A 17,963-nucleotide genomic window follows, 5' to 3' on the forward strand; every position below is an offset into this window, starting at 1 on the left:
AAAACCCGGCACTATCAGTCTGCAACTCACATTTTCAGACCTAATTTTCTTTTTCTTTCTTTCTTTCTTTCTTTTCTTTTTCTTTCTTTTTTTTTTTTTTTGAGACAGACTCTCGCTGTGTCGCCCAGGCTGGAATGCAGTCTCAGCTCACTGCAACCTCTGCCCCTCTCCCAGTTCAAGCCATTCTCCTGCCTCAGCCTCCTGAATAGCTGGGACTACAGGCGCCTGCCATCATGCTGGCTAATTTTTGTTTTAGTAGAGACAGGGTTTTGCCATGTTGGCCAGGCTGGTCTCAAACTCCTGACCTCAGGTGATCCACCCGCCTCTGCCTCCCAAAGTGCTGGGATTACAGGCATGAGCCACCGTCCCGGCCTCACACCTAATTTTCTAAACCTGCAAATGACACCGTAGGTTGCTTATGGGCCCGTGTACATAGTAAAAGTATGAAAACATGCATAGGAAATGTGCTGGTTTCAAGTTAGTGGTCTCCTCTGATGAGGGAGGAAGGATGGGCTAGGGATGTCACTTCCGTTCTATTGCCAAAATTTAATTTTTTGATTGAAAGAGACCTAAAGAGAATAGAGTGAAATATTAACATGTGTCCAAATTTAGTGGTGGGTTTGTGGCTGAGATATTACTCTGTACTTTTCTGTATATTTGAAATATTTTACAACTTTAATTTGAAACTTTAAGAAGGACAAATAAATATAATCTGGTCTCACCTTAGGCATAGAATTTATTTATTTATTTATTTATTTATTTATTTATTTTAGACGGAGTCTCGCTCTGTCTCCCAGGCTGGAGTGCACTGGCGCAATCTTGGCTCACTGCAACCTCCACCTCCCAGCTTCGAGTGATTCTTCTGCCTCGGCCACCCAAGTAGCTGGGACTACAGGCACGTGCCACCAAGCCCGGCTGATTTTTATATTTTTAGTAGAGATGAGGTTTCACCATGTTGGTCAGGCTGGTCTCGAACTCCTGACCTTGTGATCAGCCCACCTCGGCCTCCCAAAGTGCTGGGATTAGAGGAGTGAGCCACCGCATCCAGCCAGGCATAGAATATTTTTAAACGGTCAAGTAAAATGTAACTTTCCCTCCCCACAACACACTTGGTAATCCCTAAGACCCCCCCCCCCTCCCCCCCCCGCCCGACCATCTCCCTGCTCTGGTAGTTCAGGAATGTAGGCGCTCAATTGACCAAGGGTCAGGAGTTCTGAGGAAGCAGACAGCAGCTGAGCATTTATTCAATAAGTATCAACTGTACCTTTGGGGTATCAGGTATGTGGGGGTCCCAGGGAATTGAGACCCAACCCTGGTTCAAGAGGAGCCTGAGACGGGTGAGACCTTTCATGGTTAACCTGGCCTCAGGGATGGCTGTGAGGGGCCGAGGGAGGAGGAGGGATCTGCACCTCTCTGGCTCCCATGCCCCCAGCCTGCGGTCTCTGGGTGGAGGGAGGCCCCTCCTCTCCATCACTCACTGCTCTTTCCTCTCCTATCGCAGCTTGACTCTCCAATGCACTGCGGATTGCCTTGGGCCCCTCTGGTCGAGTTTTGGGGGGCTCAGCTCACCCCTCTGAATGTGTGTGTTCTCCCCTGGGCCCCATTGCTGGTTCCTCCCAGTCACCGTTTCCCCCACATCCACTGATGAGGCCCCAAGCTCAGAAAGTTTAGGAGACCTGCCAGGGTCACCCTTCTGGGCTGGGCATGGCAGGAGGAGGGTTGTGGGAGGGCAGCTATGTACCAAGTCCAGTGAGGTTATTTCACCCCAGCAAACAGGTCCTGCTGGTTTGCCATTTGGAGAGAGTTTGGCCCCAAGTCCCATGGGCTGGTTAAATGGTAACTTGTCTTCAGTTGTTTGTGGAAATGTGACAGGGCACAGGCCACCAGCTAGGCCGGAAAAGCCGTGTAAGGCCCAGCTAGCTCTGGGCATTGGACTGCAAGCCATGCTTCCCTCCCCTCCCCTCCCCTCCCCTCTCCTCTCCTCTCCTCTCTTTTGAGACAGAGTCTCACTCTGTCACCCAGGCTGGAGTGCAGTGTCGCGATCCTGGCTCACCACAACTTCTGCCTCCCAGGTTCAAGCAATTCTCCTGCCTCAGCCTCTTGAGTAGCTGGGATTACAGGCGCCCACCACCACACCCAGCTAATTTTGTATTTTTAGTAGAAACAGGGATTTACCATGTTGGCCAGGCTGGTCTCAAACTCCTGACCTCAAGAGATCCACCCGCCTCAGCCTCCCAAAGTGTTGGGATTACAGGCATGAGCCACTGTGCCTGGCTTTTTTCTTTCTTTCTTTTTCTTTTCTTTTCTTTCTTCCTTTTTGTCCCCCCCAAGGTTTCACCCTGTTGCCCAGGCTGGAGTACAGTGGCATGATTATGGCTCACTATAACCTTGAACTCCCAGGCTCAGGTGATCCTCCAGCCTCAGCCTCAGCCTCCCAAGTACTAGAAGTACTAGGACTACAGACACATGCCACGCCTGGCTAGTTTTTTTGTTTTTTTGAGACTGGGTCTGGCTATGCTGCCCAGGCTAAGCAATACTTATTTTCCTTATTTTTATTCTAATAAGATTCCAGAATCTTCCCCTTTCACATGTCTTCCTAGCCAGATGAGTAAGAGCAAGGAGGAGTGGTGATGTTAATAACAGAGTGACACAGCCATTGAGGGCCTTTCATTGGCAGATTTCTTAACCAAGAGCAGCTGTGCCCATTTTATAGGAGGAACAACTGAGACAAAGAGGAGTGAGGTCACTATGAGTCACTGGCCTTTCTGGCCTAACTCAGACTAGGCTCAATATGGCTGAGCCAAAGAGACAGAGCAGGCTGGGGGTGGGGATGGAAAGAAACTCTGGTTCTTCAAAGAGAGTTGACTGTCCTTGCTGGCCTTAGACATCACCCCTTCCCTTTATTCAGTGCCTGCCTGATTAGAGCTGGACATACAGGATCTCATCTGCTCCCACAACCACCATCTAAAATAGGCAGAGCAGGTTTTACTTGCCCTGTGTTAGTTACAGACAAGGAAACAGAGTTACAGACAAGGAAACAGAGTCAGCAAGATTAGGAGCCTTGTCCAGTTCCACAGCTGGTCAGGCCCAGGGAGACCAGGCCTCTGGACACCAGCTCAAGATGCAGGCTTATCTGCGATTCCCAAGCTTATACCAGGCCTGACTCTGTTTCCAGCGAAAGAACCCCAGGACATAATGTTTCTGAGCTGAGTGTTAGATGGATCAGGGGCTAAGGATTTGGGAGGACCTTTCTTGAAATTAACAGCTGCTTCGAGAGTGAGGCTTCCGACCCGCCCTTTCTTTATTTCCTCTGGGCCTGGTTTGGCAGACCTCCACCCGCAGCCCACAATCCCGGGTGGACAGAGGTAGTTCTCTCCAGCTTTTGGAGACCTCGGGGAGGAAGAAGCCTCGCTCACCCACTCCTAGACAGTGTGTGTGAGCCCTCAGGCACCCAGGGTGGGCAATGCTTCCCAGGCAGAGAGGGCGTGCAATGCAAGTGAGGTGTCCATTAGACAGACCCAGGGCACTCCAAGCCCCATAGAGTGACTCACTTTCTTTCTTGGCACCCCCAAACGACTCTACCTTCCTCAGCAGGTCTTGTGAAGGTGCAGTGACACGATGTGCATGAAAGAGGCTCGAGCAGGGCCTCGTGCACAGTAGGTGCTCAACAGCTCCGCCCCACCCCGCCCCGTCCCCCCCGCCACAGCTTCCTGTGCCCCTGTGCTGTGATTTCAGCCTCAGAGGAATGGAAGACCCCAGGATTTCCCCAGGAGGGAGTCTGGCATCCTCGCCATCGTGGTTGGCCCCTGTGCTCACCCATCGAGGCCACTCAATGCTGTGCTGGGGTGGGAGATTCTTTATTGAGGAATCTGCAGAGGTCAGGGGAAGGCAGGAGCCAGGGCCACAGGGGAGGCCGGCCAAGGACAGCTGCCCACAGCAGGCCACAGCTGGGGCCCTCCCCACACTGCATGCTGGCTTGTTTTTCATGCAAAACCATGTTATGTAAATCAGTGCTGGGTTGAGCACACTCAAGTCAGAGTCAAGAATTGGGTCCCCCACCGCCCATCCAGGGTGTCTGAAGGCCTAGGCCAGCATGCCCATTATTCAGCCAGAGCAGGTGGCCGAGCCAGCTGGGCTCGTCCCCAAATACTTTCAGGGAGGGACGCTAGGCCTAGGACCCGCGGTCTACAGCCCTGAGGGGAGGGGGCAGAGGATGCAGCCTCGGAAAGCCCAGTACCTGGTGAGTAGGGAAGTGTCCTCCCAGGTGGTTCCAACCTTTAACCCAATTCCTCTGTCTTGGAGGCAAAGGGAAAGGACGTGGCTGATCCCCGCAGACCCCAAGGCCAGCCACCATCCTTTCATGGAGCCAGGCAGCTTCGAGAAGCCACTGAGGCTCCTTGTGCTCCTTGTGTGGGCACAAAGTGTGGACTCCTGAAGGGGGTCCTTGGACCTCTATCTCAGCAGGGACATTCCTCCTCCCCCCGCCTTCCAGACCTCCTGCTCCAGATGCCTGGCTTCTCCAGGGCACCCCGATGGGTGGCTCTGCCACCCCAGGACACTGGACTGGGGCCACCCTTACAGAACCGGTTCGAAGCCAAACAATGGCACGTCGCAGTCCAGCTGAGCCGGAGGCCTCAGCAGGGTAAGCACAAGTGAGGCTGTGGCCAAGAGGGGCATAGGTGCCAGGGACTCAGGCGGGCACGCACAAGTGCCAGCAAGCCCTCACTGCCTAACATGGCAGCCCCATGGCTTCCTCTCTTCCCCGTGACCTGACTGCAGCTTTGAGGACAGCACTTGCCCTCCCCTCCCAGGCAGCAGTCCCCTTCCCTGGCCCCAGAGGTGAAGGAGGGCGACTTCCCCGGGGAGAGGAAACAGAATGACGGCCTGCAGCTTTCCTGCTGCGGGAGGGGCACTTCAGGTCAGAATGGCCGTCTCAGCCTCATGGAAGCCTCCCTCTGGACTGACGAGTGACCGCTGTTGTGGTGGGAGGTCCACCTTCCCGCAAAGGGAGCCAAGAGCCCAGAGGGGTCACTTGGGCCCAGGGAGGGTGGGACACAGACATCTGGGTGGAAGTTGGACAAAGTCTGGCAGAATGGGGCACCAGGGCACAGTAAGACCCTGGCTGGGACACCGAGTGGGGACAGTCCCCAGCAATTCCCTTGGAGATAAAGAGCCTGCGGCAGGTCCCAGATCCTGACAGAGGACAGACGGGAGGGGACAAGCTGGTGGTGGGGGTGAGCTGGCTAGGCAGAAAGCTCTGTGGACACCTGAGGCCTCCTCCTGGAACTGCCCCAAGCCATGTGGCTAAGGCCTAGGGAGACCCTCACCATGTGGGGTGGGGTGGGGTGGGGGCCCCTAGCCAAAGCTGGGAAAAGGCAGGGCCTTCAGAGAGCCTCCTAGGGACAGCAGCAGAGAGGAAGCCTTCGAGGCCTTTCTGAGCTCCCCGCTGCCCGGCTCTCCTCCTGCCCAGCACACCGTGGGTGGACTCCAACCTACAGCTTCACTGATCTCAGAAGGTCCCACCCTCTCCTGCCTTGTGCTTCTGACTGTTTATTTCCTGCAGAGGAGTCAGTGTTACTGCCACTGAGAACAGAGATGGCTCCACCCAGAGGGCCCACCCTTGGGGCACAGGGGACCCTTGCCCATACCCCCTGCACCCTGGCTCCATCCTAATGCAGGGATATGAGCTTGGGCTTGTGTCACAGCTGCTTCCTGGGCCTCTGAATCCTCATCCTTGAGCTGAGGGTGTGAGACCGGAAAATCCAAGCCACCATCCAGCCCCAGTGTCTCCCCATCCCATGACTCTCTTCCCCAAATAACACGTCTCCCCAAATACCTCTCCTCCTCCCCAGTGAGAGGAGGCGCAGGGGAGGTTGTTGGATAACTGTGCCTTCTCCTCCCCGAATCCCAGCCTCTCCTTCTGGATCCCACACCCAGGGGCCCAGCAGTCACGGGGCTCAGGGTGCTCCCCAGCCTTTACAGTTTACCCATCCCTGCACAGTAGCCATGATTTCATTTCCTCCTCACTGCAAGGTAAAGATCATTAGTTCTCTTTTATAGGTGAAGAGACTTAGACTCAGACAGACCCTGTGTCTTGCTCAAAGTCACCTGGCCAGTCAGGGGTAGGGCTGGGTTTCGAACCCAGGGGCAGGCCCTCTCCGCCCCCCCGGCATCGGTGCAGAGCCCTGGGTCGCCCTCCTCCAATGTCGTTGTGGTGTGAACAGCCAGGCGCCTTCATTCAGGGCCTGACTCTGCAGCCGCCAGAGCCTGGTGATGTCAGCATTGCCATGGAAACCCTTCCCCGGGCGTCGGGCAGGACCAGCCTCCCCAGCGCAGTTTCCCTTTGTGTGGACTTTGCAATGCGTTGCCAAGGCAGTGGGGCCTGCTGGGCGGGTTGGCATGGGGTGGGGAAGGCAGACAAAAACCCACACTGCAACTGGCAGCTCACAACAGGGCCCACGGTGCTTGTGGGAGGGAGGGGCTGCAGGCTGGTGGCCTAAGGCGTGAGAGTCGGTGGGCAGGGGGTTACCCACACACCTGCTTAGGACCCCCATCTGGCAACAGCCTTTTGGCGTCTTTAGTGCTATTTTGGGGTCCTGCTGCCTAAGAATCACCTGGGCCTGCGTGTTGTGAAAAAGGCAGACCTGCTGGGCCGGGGTGGAGAGGAGTCAGCAGTTTAAACAAACCCCCAAGGCAATTTGGGTATGCCACCAATTCCGAGGACACCTTCAGGGAAGAATAACATTTATTGAGCACCTAGCTATGCCAGGCAGGCCCTTCTGCCTATTTTCTTTCTTTCTTTCTTTCTTTCTTTTTTTTTCAGACAGAGTCTCACTCTGTTCCCCAGGCTGGAGTGCAGAAGTGCGATCTCAGCTCACTGCAACCTCTGCCTCCCGGGTTCAAGCAATTCTCCTGCCTCAGCCTCCCGAGTAGCTGGGACTACAGGTATGTGCCACCATGCCTGGCTAATTTTTGTATTTTTAGTAGAGACAGGGTTTCACCATGTTGGCCAGGCTGGTCTCTAACTCCTGACCTTAAATGATCCGCCTGCTTCAGCCTCCCAAAGTGCTGGGATTACAGGCGTGAGCCACTGCACCCAGCCCCCTTCTGCTTATTTTCTCTTGCATTATAATCCTCACAGCAACCTTGAGTGGGAGAAGGGGACAGAAGAAAATTTTTTGTGTGGTTTTTTAAAAAAATCCTCATTTCCCAGAGGAAGACGCTGAAACTCAGAGAGGTTAAATCTCTGCTTGCCCACGGTCACTCGGCATAGATGTGGCTGAGTCCAGATTCTAACGCTGTAGCCTCCTCGCCATCCAAGCTGGGCCTGTGGCCTGGCAGTGTTCACTTCCTCCTCTTGCTGGTTTTCCAGGAAGAATCCTAAAGTACCTTTGCAGAGTGGGCCAGCTCTGTCCGAAGCCTCCCACGAGCTCCCGGATCTAAGAGGGGATTGAGCCAAGCGAGAATCTCCAAGCCCAGGCCCCTCCCCAAACTGGCTGCCTGCAGAGGCTTAGAAAGCCTGCCCAGCCTAGTAAGGAAAACCAATGCCCTGGCCAAAGTCTCTCCTGTCCTCCAGCCACCTCGGCCCTCCAGCCACACCCTCCTCTGTCCTGCAGGCTGCCCTGGCCTCCGTGCTCCCTGAAAGAGCTCCTGAAGCCTCTGCTTCCTCCCCTCGCCCAGGGATAGGTGGTCTCTGACCCAGTCCACGGAGATGCCCCCTTCTTGGAAGTTTCCAGGAAGAGAAATTCGGTGACGTTTGCTGGCGATGTTGCAGAGCCTCCTCTTACAACCGACAGCCTTCCTGTGTCCACCCTCCACACTTCTGCTTTCTCTGAAGCCTGATTCCTTAAGAACTGTCTCTCTCTTTCTTTCTTTTTCTTTTTTTTTGAGATGGAGTCTTGCTCTGTTGCCCAGCCTGGAGTGCAGTGGCACAATCTCTGCTCACTGCAACCTCGGCCTCCCAGGTTCAAGTGCTTCTCCTGCCTCGGCCTCCCTAGTAGTTGGGGTTGCAGGTGTGCACAACCACACTCAGATAGTTTTTGTATTTTTAGTTCAGACAGGGTTTCACCATGTTGGCCAGGCTGGTCTCAAATTCCTGACCTCAGGTGATCTGCCCGCCTCAGCCTCCCAAAGTGCTGGGATTACAGGTGTGAGCCACTGCGCTCGGCCTCTCTCTTTCTTAACAACCTCTCTGAGGGCTCAAGGGGAAGGAACCCTACCCTTCAGCCCCGGGGCCCTATTTTGCCTGCTGACTCTGAAGCTGAGACTCTGCCTGATGCCACAGCCCCAGGATCCGGGACCCTCCCTCTCCACCTGCATCTCCTTTATTTCTCATTTATTTATTGATTGATTTTTTTTGAGACAGGGTCCCGCTCAGTCACTTGGGCTGGAGTGCTGTGGCACCATCACAGCTCACTGCAGCCTCAGCCTCCCGGGCTCAAGCGATCCTCCTACCTCAGCCTCCCAAGCAGCTGGGACCACAAGTGCCCACCACCAGGCCCAGCTAATTTGTAAATTTTTTTGTAGAGAGAGGGTCTTCCTATGTTTCCCAGGCTCGTCTCCAACCCTTAGGCTTGAGTGATCCTCCTGCCTTGGTCTCCCAAAGTGTTGGGGTTACAGGCACCATGCCCAGCTGTGAATCTCCCTTACTAAGGTCAACAAACACTAGTGACCTCCACTGAGAGCTGGTGAGAGCTAACCTCATGCCAGGGATGCCAGGAATGGTTGGATGGTGAATGGTGTTGGGGTTCAGCTTGTGCTGGGCACACCTAAAGCCAGCCAGGGTTCCAGTCCCATCATGACCAGGCCCTGCCTGTCCCTTCATTGAACAAGTATTTCCTGAAGTCTGTGCTATGTAATAGGAAGCGGTTTTTTTTTTAAAAGTCCCCAAACAAGCCAAGGATGGAGGAGAATTAATAAAAGACAAACAATGGAATAACTGTGACCCCTGTGTCCCCATTGTAGAAGAGTACAACCTAGTCACAAGCTAGTCATAGTTCATGTTTGACTTTGGGATGAAGAGGAGGCATACTCCTGAATGCTGACAATGGTCATCGCTAGCTGGTGGCCTTTTAGGTGACTTTTATATACATTTGCTGTGCTTTCCAAACTTTCTATGCTGTAAGATGGAATTTTTATAAGCAGAGGAGCCCTGGCAAGCCTGAGTATTTGTTGAGAGCCTCTTAAGGAAAGCTCGTTGTCTACAGCCTCTGGGTCTGGAGGATGGGGCAGAGGTCAGCTGGTCCATGCCTTCTCCTCCCTACAGGGGCACACCCAGATCAGTCGATAAATTCCCTGGCCCCACCTGTGCAGGCTGGGTGAGGCTGCCTGGGTGGAGAGCCTGGGCCCAGGGGGCCCCTGGAGACTCTGACCCCAGCCAGAGTCCATAACAACCACAGGACCAGAAGGCAATGAATGGGTAACATCCACCATGGGCCTTATAACCTCCTCCCTGGCTCAGCCAGGCTGGGAAGCAGAGGAGAAGAGATGGGGGTGCTGGTTGTCTCAAGGAGAGGGACCCCAATGTGGAACAATAATGCCTCTTGCACAGGCTGTTGGGGGAATTAAATGTGATGACTGGCCCACAGGCCACAGAGGAGGAAACACTCAGTAAACATTGTTGGGCATGTGGATAAATGCACAAGCTGGCCGTGCTCCCTTATGGGGTTGGAAATCGTCTCCACACTGCAGAGTTGTAAAATATCCTCTCCTTTACGATCTGGGTGGGAAGCACTCTCTGCTCCTGAATTCCCCCACACAGGCTGCAGCAGGATGTCCATGGCTGAGGCAGCCAGAACCACTCTTGATATCTGGCTCCCGAAGGTCTCTCGGTGCCCTGGGGCCCAGGCAGCCCCTGTTGGAAGTGCCACGTCCGGTCCTACCAGAGCCCAAGCTGCAGCCACAGAAACCAAAAGGATGATAGCTTTGTGGGAAACTCAAACATTAAAAAGAATAAAAAATTTAAAAACTGTGAAGGCCAAAAGAAGTCCATCTGTGGGCTGCGATCTCTGTTCTAAATTTTAGCATTGATCTTACTAAAATAACACCTTTGCATTTTTATCAGGGCCTTTCTGTGGAATGATTTCCTCCAAATAGAGAGACCCCAGTGGTGGGAAGCTCAGGCCCTTTGGCTGTGTCCGGGTCGCACTAGGCATCTGTGTGTCCTGTGCTGACTGACCAGCTGTGCTCCCCAGAATCCATCCTCAGGCACCAGTGGATCTGAGATTTTGGCAACAGTCCAGGGCATTGAGGTTTTGCCAGAAAATAAGGTAGAGGCCTCTCTGGAAGCAGAGGGCATCAGCTATGCCCTGTGTTTGCAGAGATCATCTGCTACAAGGCTGTGGGTTTGGGATTCTGGGGCAGGTGGAGTCCCAGAAACATCCTCTCCCCAGGCTAAGCAGATTAAGGTTTCCACCTGTTCTTCCCTTCAATAATCCCTGCATTTGATTCTCTAACCAAACAGGAACGAGGCCAGGTAGATGATCATGATTTCCATTTTGCAAATGAAGAAACTGAGGCTCAGCAAGTGACTTACCCGAGGTTGCACAGGGACTAAGTTCAAGCCCTAAGAATTAGGACCATTTTATAGCAGATCTCCTAAAGGCCACAGGTATCTTATGATATTCTCCCCCAGCAGACTTTGTGGCTCTTGTGGCTAATGAAATTTCTTTCTCTTTGTAAACTGTATTTTTTAATCATTACGTAAACTTCATGTTAATATCTATTACAAGAACCCTCAAAGACCAAAAGATAATCCATAACCCATGAACCTCATTATATTGTATTTTCACATTCTACCCTCCAATCATCGTTCATAGGAAAATCCTTTTCCTCACCTCTGAGATACACGGTTTTCAAATTTCTAAACTGTAAAGGTGCATTTGTTTGTTTTGAGATAGGGTCTTACTCTGTTGCCCAGGCAGGAGTGCAATGACACCATCATGGCTCACTGTAGCCTCAGCCTTCTGGGTTGAAGTGATCCTCCCACTCAGCCTCCCAAGTAGCTGGGACTACAGGCACGCACCACCATGTCTGGCATTTAAAAAAACTTTTTTTGCTGGGGAGAGATGGGGGTCTCACTGTGTTGCCCAGCTGGTCTCTTAACTCCTGGATTCAAGCGATCCTCCAACCCAGGCCTCCCAAATTGCTGGGATTACCAGCATGAGCCACTGCACTGAGTACAAATGTGTCTCATAGTTGATGTATACACACAATGTGCCTGCAAATGTATGCATTTTCTTTCCACCAAAAAAAACCCTGTCTTTGTAAATCAATTATGTGTCATATAATCAAGGAAACAGGATAGATCATTTTGTAGAGATGTAAGAAAATCATCAATATGATTTGCTTCCCACTTCATTCACTTCCCTTTATATTCCCTGGCATTGGCCAAGGTTTTAAAATAAAGACAATTCAGTATTTCCTAATCCCTGGCCAGCTGGCCACCTGGCCACCTGCCACCCCAGGCACTTGGGCACTGGAACTAACTTTAATATAAATCAAAACAGCAAGAGGATGTGTGTAAGCCCCTGCTCTAGAAATTCCAAGGGGAACTGGGAAGGAGAGAAACTAATGCTTAATGAGCATCTGCTATGTGCCAGCCTCGTGCGGTGGAATTGGAGGAGTGAGGAGGGCTTCTGTCTCCAGATTGTAAAGGAGAGGATGTTTCACCATTCTGAAGTCGGAGGGAGAGACGTTTCCAACTGAATTAAGAGAGAAGAGCCCAACTTGCAGTGTTCCCTGGCCCCTGGTAATTAATTAATCAAAGTAAGGTTTTCTTTTCAAAAAGTGTCTTTAAATTGACCATCTCTTGTAAAGCTGGTTATTTTCAGATGTGCCATGTTCCTGTAGGCACCAGCTTCACCTCACACTGCCTCGGTCTGAGATTGTGCACCTCAAATTGTATTGAGTCAGAATCACCTGGTGGGCTTGTTAAACTGCAGCTGGCTGGGTCCCACCCCCAGAGATTCTGATTCAGCAGGTCTAAGGTGGGGTCTGAGATTTTGCAATTCTAACAAGCTACCAGTGATGCTGATGCCACTGGTGCACTTTCGGATCACCTGAGGAGCTTTTTTTCAAAAAGACTGGTGCCTGGCTCACACCCCCAGGATCTGATTTCACTGGCCTGGATGCAGCCTGGCGTTAGGAATGCCATGGCTCCACAGGTGATTCTTGTGTGCTGCCCAGTCTAAGGGCCACTGGGTTTACCGAAAGAAGCCAGCAGACGTGATGAGCATTTCCTGAGCCTATGAGATTCCTTGGATTTCAGGGACAACCTCCTCAGTCTTCCCAGATCAGGGTCTGCCAGGCAGAGAGTCTCTGAGGGATGGAGAGAAGCTGTCCTATACGAGCCGTACTTCCACACCTGTATCTTTCATACCAAGTCAACTGGTTGCTAATGCTAGTGGGGAAAACCATGTGAACTGATTAGTAAGATTTCTGGCTTCTCTGGCCAAGCTTCTGGACCACATGGCTGTTGCCAGTGCTCCCTCAGATGGCACACACTTGCTAGCTTGCCACAGTCCCCATCACCCCCTAGTGTGTTACCCTCCTTGGCCTGAGACTCACTGATTTGAGCTACGTGGCGCCATTGATTGTCCGTCTTCCTGTTTGTGGTTGGGTGTGAATGGACAGGTGCTTTAGGAACGGGAACTCAGATCAGTACTTTCAAAGGAAGACAGGAGACACGGGAAAAGGACCCTGTGCGTGCTTTGAGGATGATGGTGACCTCAGGCCCTGCTCTTAGCCTAGAAGGGGTGGGGGATGTTAGACTGAAACCCAAGAGACTTGTAATCTCACCCCAGCTCTGTCGCTAATTTGCAGAGTGACTTTAGGTAACTAACACCATCTCTCTATGCCTCAGTTTCCTCATCTGCAAAGTGATTGAGGGTAAGACATGCTGAGCACCCATGTCCTTCCTATTCTAGGAGCTGGAGAGAAAAGAGTCCAAGTCTTATAACTAAGAGTTGGGAGGAGGGGGACCCTGAAGCCTAGGGAGGGAGACAGCTGGGCCCCAGGATGTGGGCTGGGAAGGAGGCATGGCTCGTATCCGGTTTAACCACAGGCCCAGCCATCCCCAGCTCCTCAAAGCTGGACTCTGCGCCCCCACCCATGTGTGCAGGTGAAGCCTAATTCTTATACCAACTCTGATGCGAGGCACTGTGGGTAGTGGTTGAACCCTGGACTCTGGAGTCGATGTGGCCCAGTCCTGTGGCTCTGCCACTTCCTGGCTGTGTGGTCTCAGGCAGGTTACCAACCCCTCTGGAGTCTCAGTATCTCACACGTAGCATGGGCTAGTAATGGGTAGCTGTGGGGATCAAATGAGCTGCGCCTGGAAAGCATTTAGCTCTGTGTGTGGCAGACGCTCAGGGGTCACAATCATCATCATTAAGAGGAGGCACTCAAGTTGTGCCTGGGGCCTCGTTTATGCCCCAAAATCTCAGCCCCAACCCCAAGATGTGTCTTTTTTTTTTTTTTTTTTTTTTGAGACAGAGTCTGGCTCTGTTGCCCATGCTGAAGTACAGTGGCACGATCTCACTGCAACCTCTACCTCCTGGTTTCATACAATTCTCCTGTCTCAGCCTCCCGAGTAGCTGGGATTACAGGTGTGTACCACCATTCCTGGCTAATTTTTGTATTTTTAGTGGAGACAGGGTTTCACCATGTTGGCCAGGCTGGTCTCGAACTCCTGACCTCAGGTGATCCACCAGCCTTGCCCTCCCAGAGTGCTAGGATTACAGGCGTGAGCCACCGCACCCAGCCCCAAGATGTGGGTCTTGATAATAGGGATCCCACTGCCCTCCTAAATTCCTATGATTGAGCCCAGCTTCCCTGAAATGGGGGTCTGGCCCAGCCCAAGTTCACTGAATGGCTCTCAGACTCCCTACAGACCTGAGCTCTTGCAATCAGGTCACCCTCTGCCCCTGCCCTAGTTTCCTCTGCCAGCTGCCACACTCAGGTGCCCTGAAGCATCCAGGACATGGAGTCAGACCGTATAATCTCCCCTAGCTGTGTGACCTTGGGCAGGTTACTTAATCTCTCTGGGCTTTTGTAAAAGGGGAATGATAACCTCCACTAGATCCTAAGCTCCTCGAGGGAAGGGATGGTGTTTGCTTTATCCACCGGTGTATACCCAGCATCTAGTCCAGTGCCTGGCACATAGTAAGTGCTCAAAAAATATTTGTTGGATCAATGAATGGGTGGCCTAAGGACTAAATTGAATAATATATGTGAAGCTCAGTGCCAGGCACACAGTAGCCCCTAAATTAATGTTTCTTGGAACCGAACCTATCTGATTCCCTGAACTTCTGTGTTTTCCTTTGTGCTTTCTTGTGGCCTACATGTTGGGACACATTCCAGGAACTTGGACGATGAATCATTAAGACCCTGGTCATCACACTTGGCCCCTACAAATACCTCTCAATTTCAGCAGTAGAGCCAGCCCCAGGGCCTGTCCCACAACCCTGGCCCACTTTATCTATCCTAACGAATTCAACAACCACGTCAGTGTGTACATCCATCCACCCATCCACTCACTCATTCATTCATTCAACACATTTTAAGGAGTGTCTACTGTTTCCATACTTCCTCCCCAGGCTCCCCCAAAGCTATGGATTCCTACATACCATGGGTTACTTGATGTCTCCACCTGGGCCTGCCATGATGTTGTAAAAGGCCAAACCAGACCCTCCTTTTCTCATACCCACTTTTCCTCCAGGGCTCTCTAAGCTGATGGTGCCACTGCCAGCCTGGTCACCCAAAAGAGGAGCCCAAGAGTTGCCCATAATACCCCCAGATGGGCACCCAGGCCTGACTATTTATTTCCTATGTTCTTCTCAGATATCGTCCCTCCCAAACTTTTCTGCTCCATTAGCCTGGGGATCTCCAAGCTCTTTTTCCTGCGATTCTCTCTCCTCACTGCTCTATCCCCATTTCTCTCTCCCTCCTGTCTATCCTCTCAATGCTGCTCCCAGGAGGCTCCATTTCGTGCCCCCACCTTCAAGCCTCCCAATTGCTTTCTGTCCAACCTGTTGGCCTGTTCTGAAGATTCTCACAATCTGGGGGCCCTGCGACCTGCTCAGCCTCATCTCCTGCTCTCTGTCTCATATGTCATAAAGAGTCCCCTGACCAGTATCATTCTATGTCTTACCTCCAGGGCTTACTCCTTCTGCCTGAAATGTCTTTCTTTACTCAGCTCACCCCTTTACTTGGCCAACCCTTACTCACCATTCAAAGCCAGTTCAATGTCACCTGCTCCAAGAAAACTTTTCAGACCGCACCCAGCCTAGATTACAGACTCTTCAGCTCTGCTCCCGTCTGACCCATGCCTGACTCCATCGTTGTAGTTACCACATTATTTCATAATTATCTGCTTATGTGTCTGGCTTCTGCATGCTTATTCATTGTTCTACCCCTCTGTGCACAGTGCCTGGCACAGAGTAACTCCCTTTGCAGATACTATTGCTCAGTAACAAATCACCCCATAATTTAGTGGCTTAAAAGTACTATTTAATTTTGCTCATGGTTTTGTGGGTGTAGAATTTGGAAAGGTCTCAGCCAGGCAGTTCTCATTTGGGTTCTGCCATGGACTGGATCATCCAAAGTCTCAAGGGGGTGCATGCAAATGGGCTTGGGTTCTGCCATGGCTGCACTGGATGCTGGCGATTGGCTGGGAGTTGGCCAGGCTTTCCACTGAGGTGTTACATGTGGCCTCTCGAGCACGGCAATCTCAGGGTAGTCAGACTTCCCCCGGAACCAGCGTCCCAAGAAAGCCAGAAGGAAGATGCATAGGCTTATCTAATCTAACCTTGAAAGTCAGGCAGTATTGCTTCCACTACGTTCTATGTGTTACAAGTGAGTGGCTAAGGTCAGCCCAGATTCGAGGAGAGGGGACAGAAGCCCTGCCTTTCGATGGGAAGAGTGTTAAAAAAATTTGCAGACATGCTTTAAAACCACCAGAACCCTCAACACATGTTTGTTGCATGGATGGTTGAAGAGATGGATGCCAAGTTGCTTCCCACCTATCCCTATCCTGCCCCATGAATACCTAGTTCTGCTTTTTTTTTTTTTTTTTTTTTTCAAGACAGAGTCTCACTCTGTTGCCCAGGCTGGAGTGCAGTGGTGCCTTCTTGGCTCACTGCAACTTCCACCTCCCGGGCTCAAGATGAGCTCTCATTATATTGCCTAGGCTGGTCTGGAACTCCTGGGCTCAAGCAATTCTCCCACCTTGGCCTACCAAAGTGCTGCGATTACAGACGTGAACCACTGCATCTGGCCAATACTTAGTTCTTTTCTTCCTGCCTCTTTCTCCTGCACCACCGTGACTCCAGCACATTTGAGGGTTGGCAGAGTGGCCTGGTGGTAGAAGAACACAGGCTAGCAACCTGTAGCTTCTGCCTCCATGTGCCTGCTGCCAGCTGGTGTGAGATGCTAAGACAAGTCCCTCTCCTGTCCTAGGCTTCAGTTTCCCTACCCAGATAATGAAGTGCTGGGCCAGATATTCTCTAAGATCCTCCCCACCTCCCACCTTCTGCTCTAACTTTAGGCATCTCTATAATTCCTACTTGCTTTCTGAAAAGGCAGCTGGAAGCCCAGGCCAGCTCCATGCTGCAAAGCTGCCCCCAGCCATCATGTCTTTGGGAGTTCGCATCTTAATGACACAAGCACACACAGTACACTGTGGTGTGAGAAACTCAAATACTACAGAAGTATGCAGAGTAAAACGTGAAATTCCCCACGACCTTCCTTTACGCCCTGCCTCCCTCCGAAGGGGACTGCCTCCATAGTTCAGTGATTGCCCCAGCAGCCTTTTATACACCTACTGTCCGGCAACGTGCAGCTTTCTCAGAAGGAGAAAGCTTTGCTGGGGATATGTGGTTCGTTTTATGTTTTTACAAATAAAATCATACTGTTCATATTTCTGCAACTTTCTCTTTTTCATGTAATTCTATGTCTAGGACATCTTTCCACCACGTCCCCCAGCCTTTTTTTTTTTCTTTTTCTTTTTCTTTTCTTTTTTTTTTTTTTTTTTTGAGATGGAGTCTCACTCTGTCCCCAGGCTGGAGTGAAGTGGCACAATCACGGCTCACTGCAACCTCTGCCTTCCGGGTTCAAGCGATTCTCCTGCCTCAGCCTCCAGAGTAGCTGCGATTACAGGCATTCGCCACCACGCCTGACTGATTTTTGTCTTTTTAGTGGAGACGGGTTTCGCCATATTGGCCAGGCTGGTCTCGAACTCCTGAGCTCAGGTGATCTGCCTGCCTTGGCCTCCCAAAGTGCTGGGATTGCAGGCGTGAGCCACCGCTCCTAGCCTTTTAAAAAAGATGCTCTATAATTTGAGATGGTATGGTTGCTGCAAAGTTTATGAGACTATTCTCCACATTGTCAAATATTTTGGTAACTTCCAATTTTAGTTATTTTATACAATCTTGCAAAGGGCCGTGTTCAGCGCTCCACGGAATTGCAGGGCTGGGGGACACTCCATTCCTGCGTCCTAGACAGCCTCTTTCAAGCAAGTTCTTTCAAGCCAGCAAGGAGTGCAAATCCTCCTGCCTGCAAATTGCGGGCTGTGAGGCCTGAGCCAAGTCACTGGAGCTCTCTGAGAACGGCTGTGACGAGCCGAGCTAACAATAGCCCTGCTTAGCAGCCCCGCGGCGGCTGACTTGGTGAGGCCCGCAGGCCCGCCCCAGCCCGCCCTCCCTCCGCCGTCCGGGCAGGAGGTGCAGGGGCAGCAGGGCACGCCTGGCTCGCTGCGGCCGCTTATCAGAGCCGGCTGTGGCGCCGGTTACGTAACCGGGCGGCTAATGCTGTTTTACTTGTCGATGAAACCCAAATTAAAAGAGGAAATTATTGTCCTGATGCTCAACTCGCCTAATCCCCATCTGTCTCCTCTCTGGTCCCCCGCGCTGCCGAGCGCTCGCATCTAAAGGTCTTGAACGCGTTCCAGGTTTCTAATTTCGTTTGCT

The 17,963-nt window shown here is 51.9% G+C and overlaps 1 long non-coding RNA gene across 3 annotated transcripts in view; it reads left to right on the forward strand.

Moving 5' to 3' along the window:
* Window positions 1–8,938, forward strand: part of LOC117976559 (uncharacterized) — a 55,166-nt gene extending 46,228 nt beyond the window's left edge. For all 3 annotated transcript variants that reach the window (XR_008621566.2, XR_010110688.1, XR_008621568.2), the window contains 2 exons: window positions 774–4,642; window positions 6,824–8,938. This is a non-coding gene — a long non-coding RNA (uncharacterized LOC117976559). The remainder of the gene's footprint in view (window positions 1–773; window positions 4,643–6,823) is intronic.
* Window positions 8,939–17,963: the final 9,025 nt, after the last annotated feature.

The sequence above is a fragment of the Pan paniscus genome, chromosome 19 (assembly GCF_029289425.2).
Source record: "Pan paniscus chromosome 19, NHGRI_mPanPan1-v2.0_pri, whole genome shotgun sequence".
In the NCBI taxonomy this organism is placed as follows: Eukaryota; Metazoa; Chordata; class Mammalia; order Primates; family Hominidae; genus Pan; species Pan paniscus.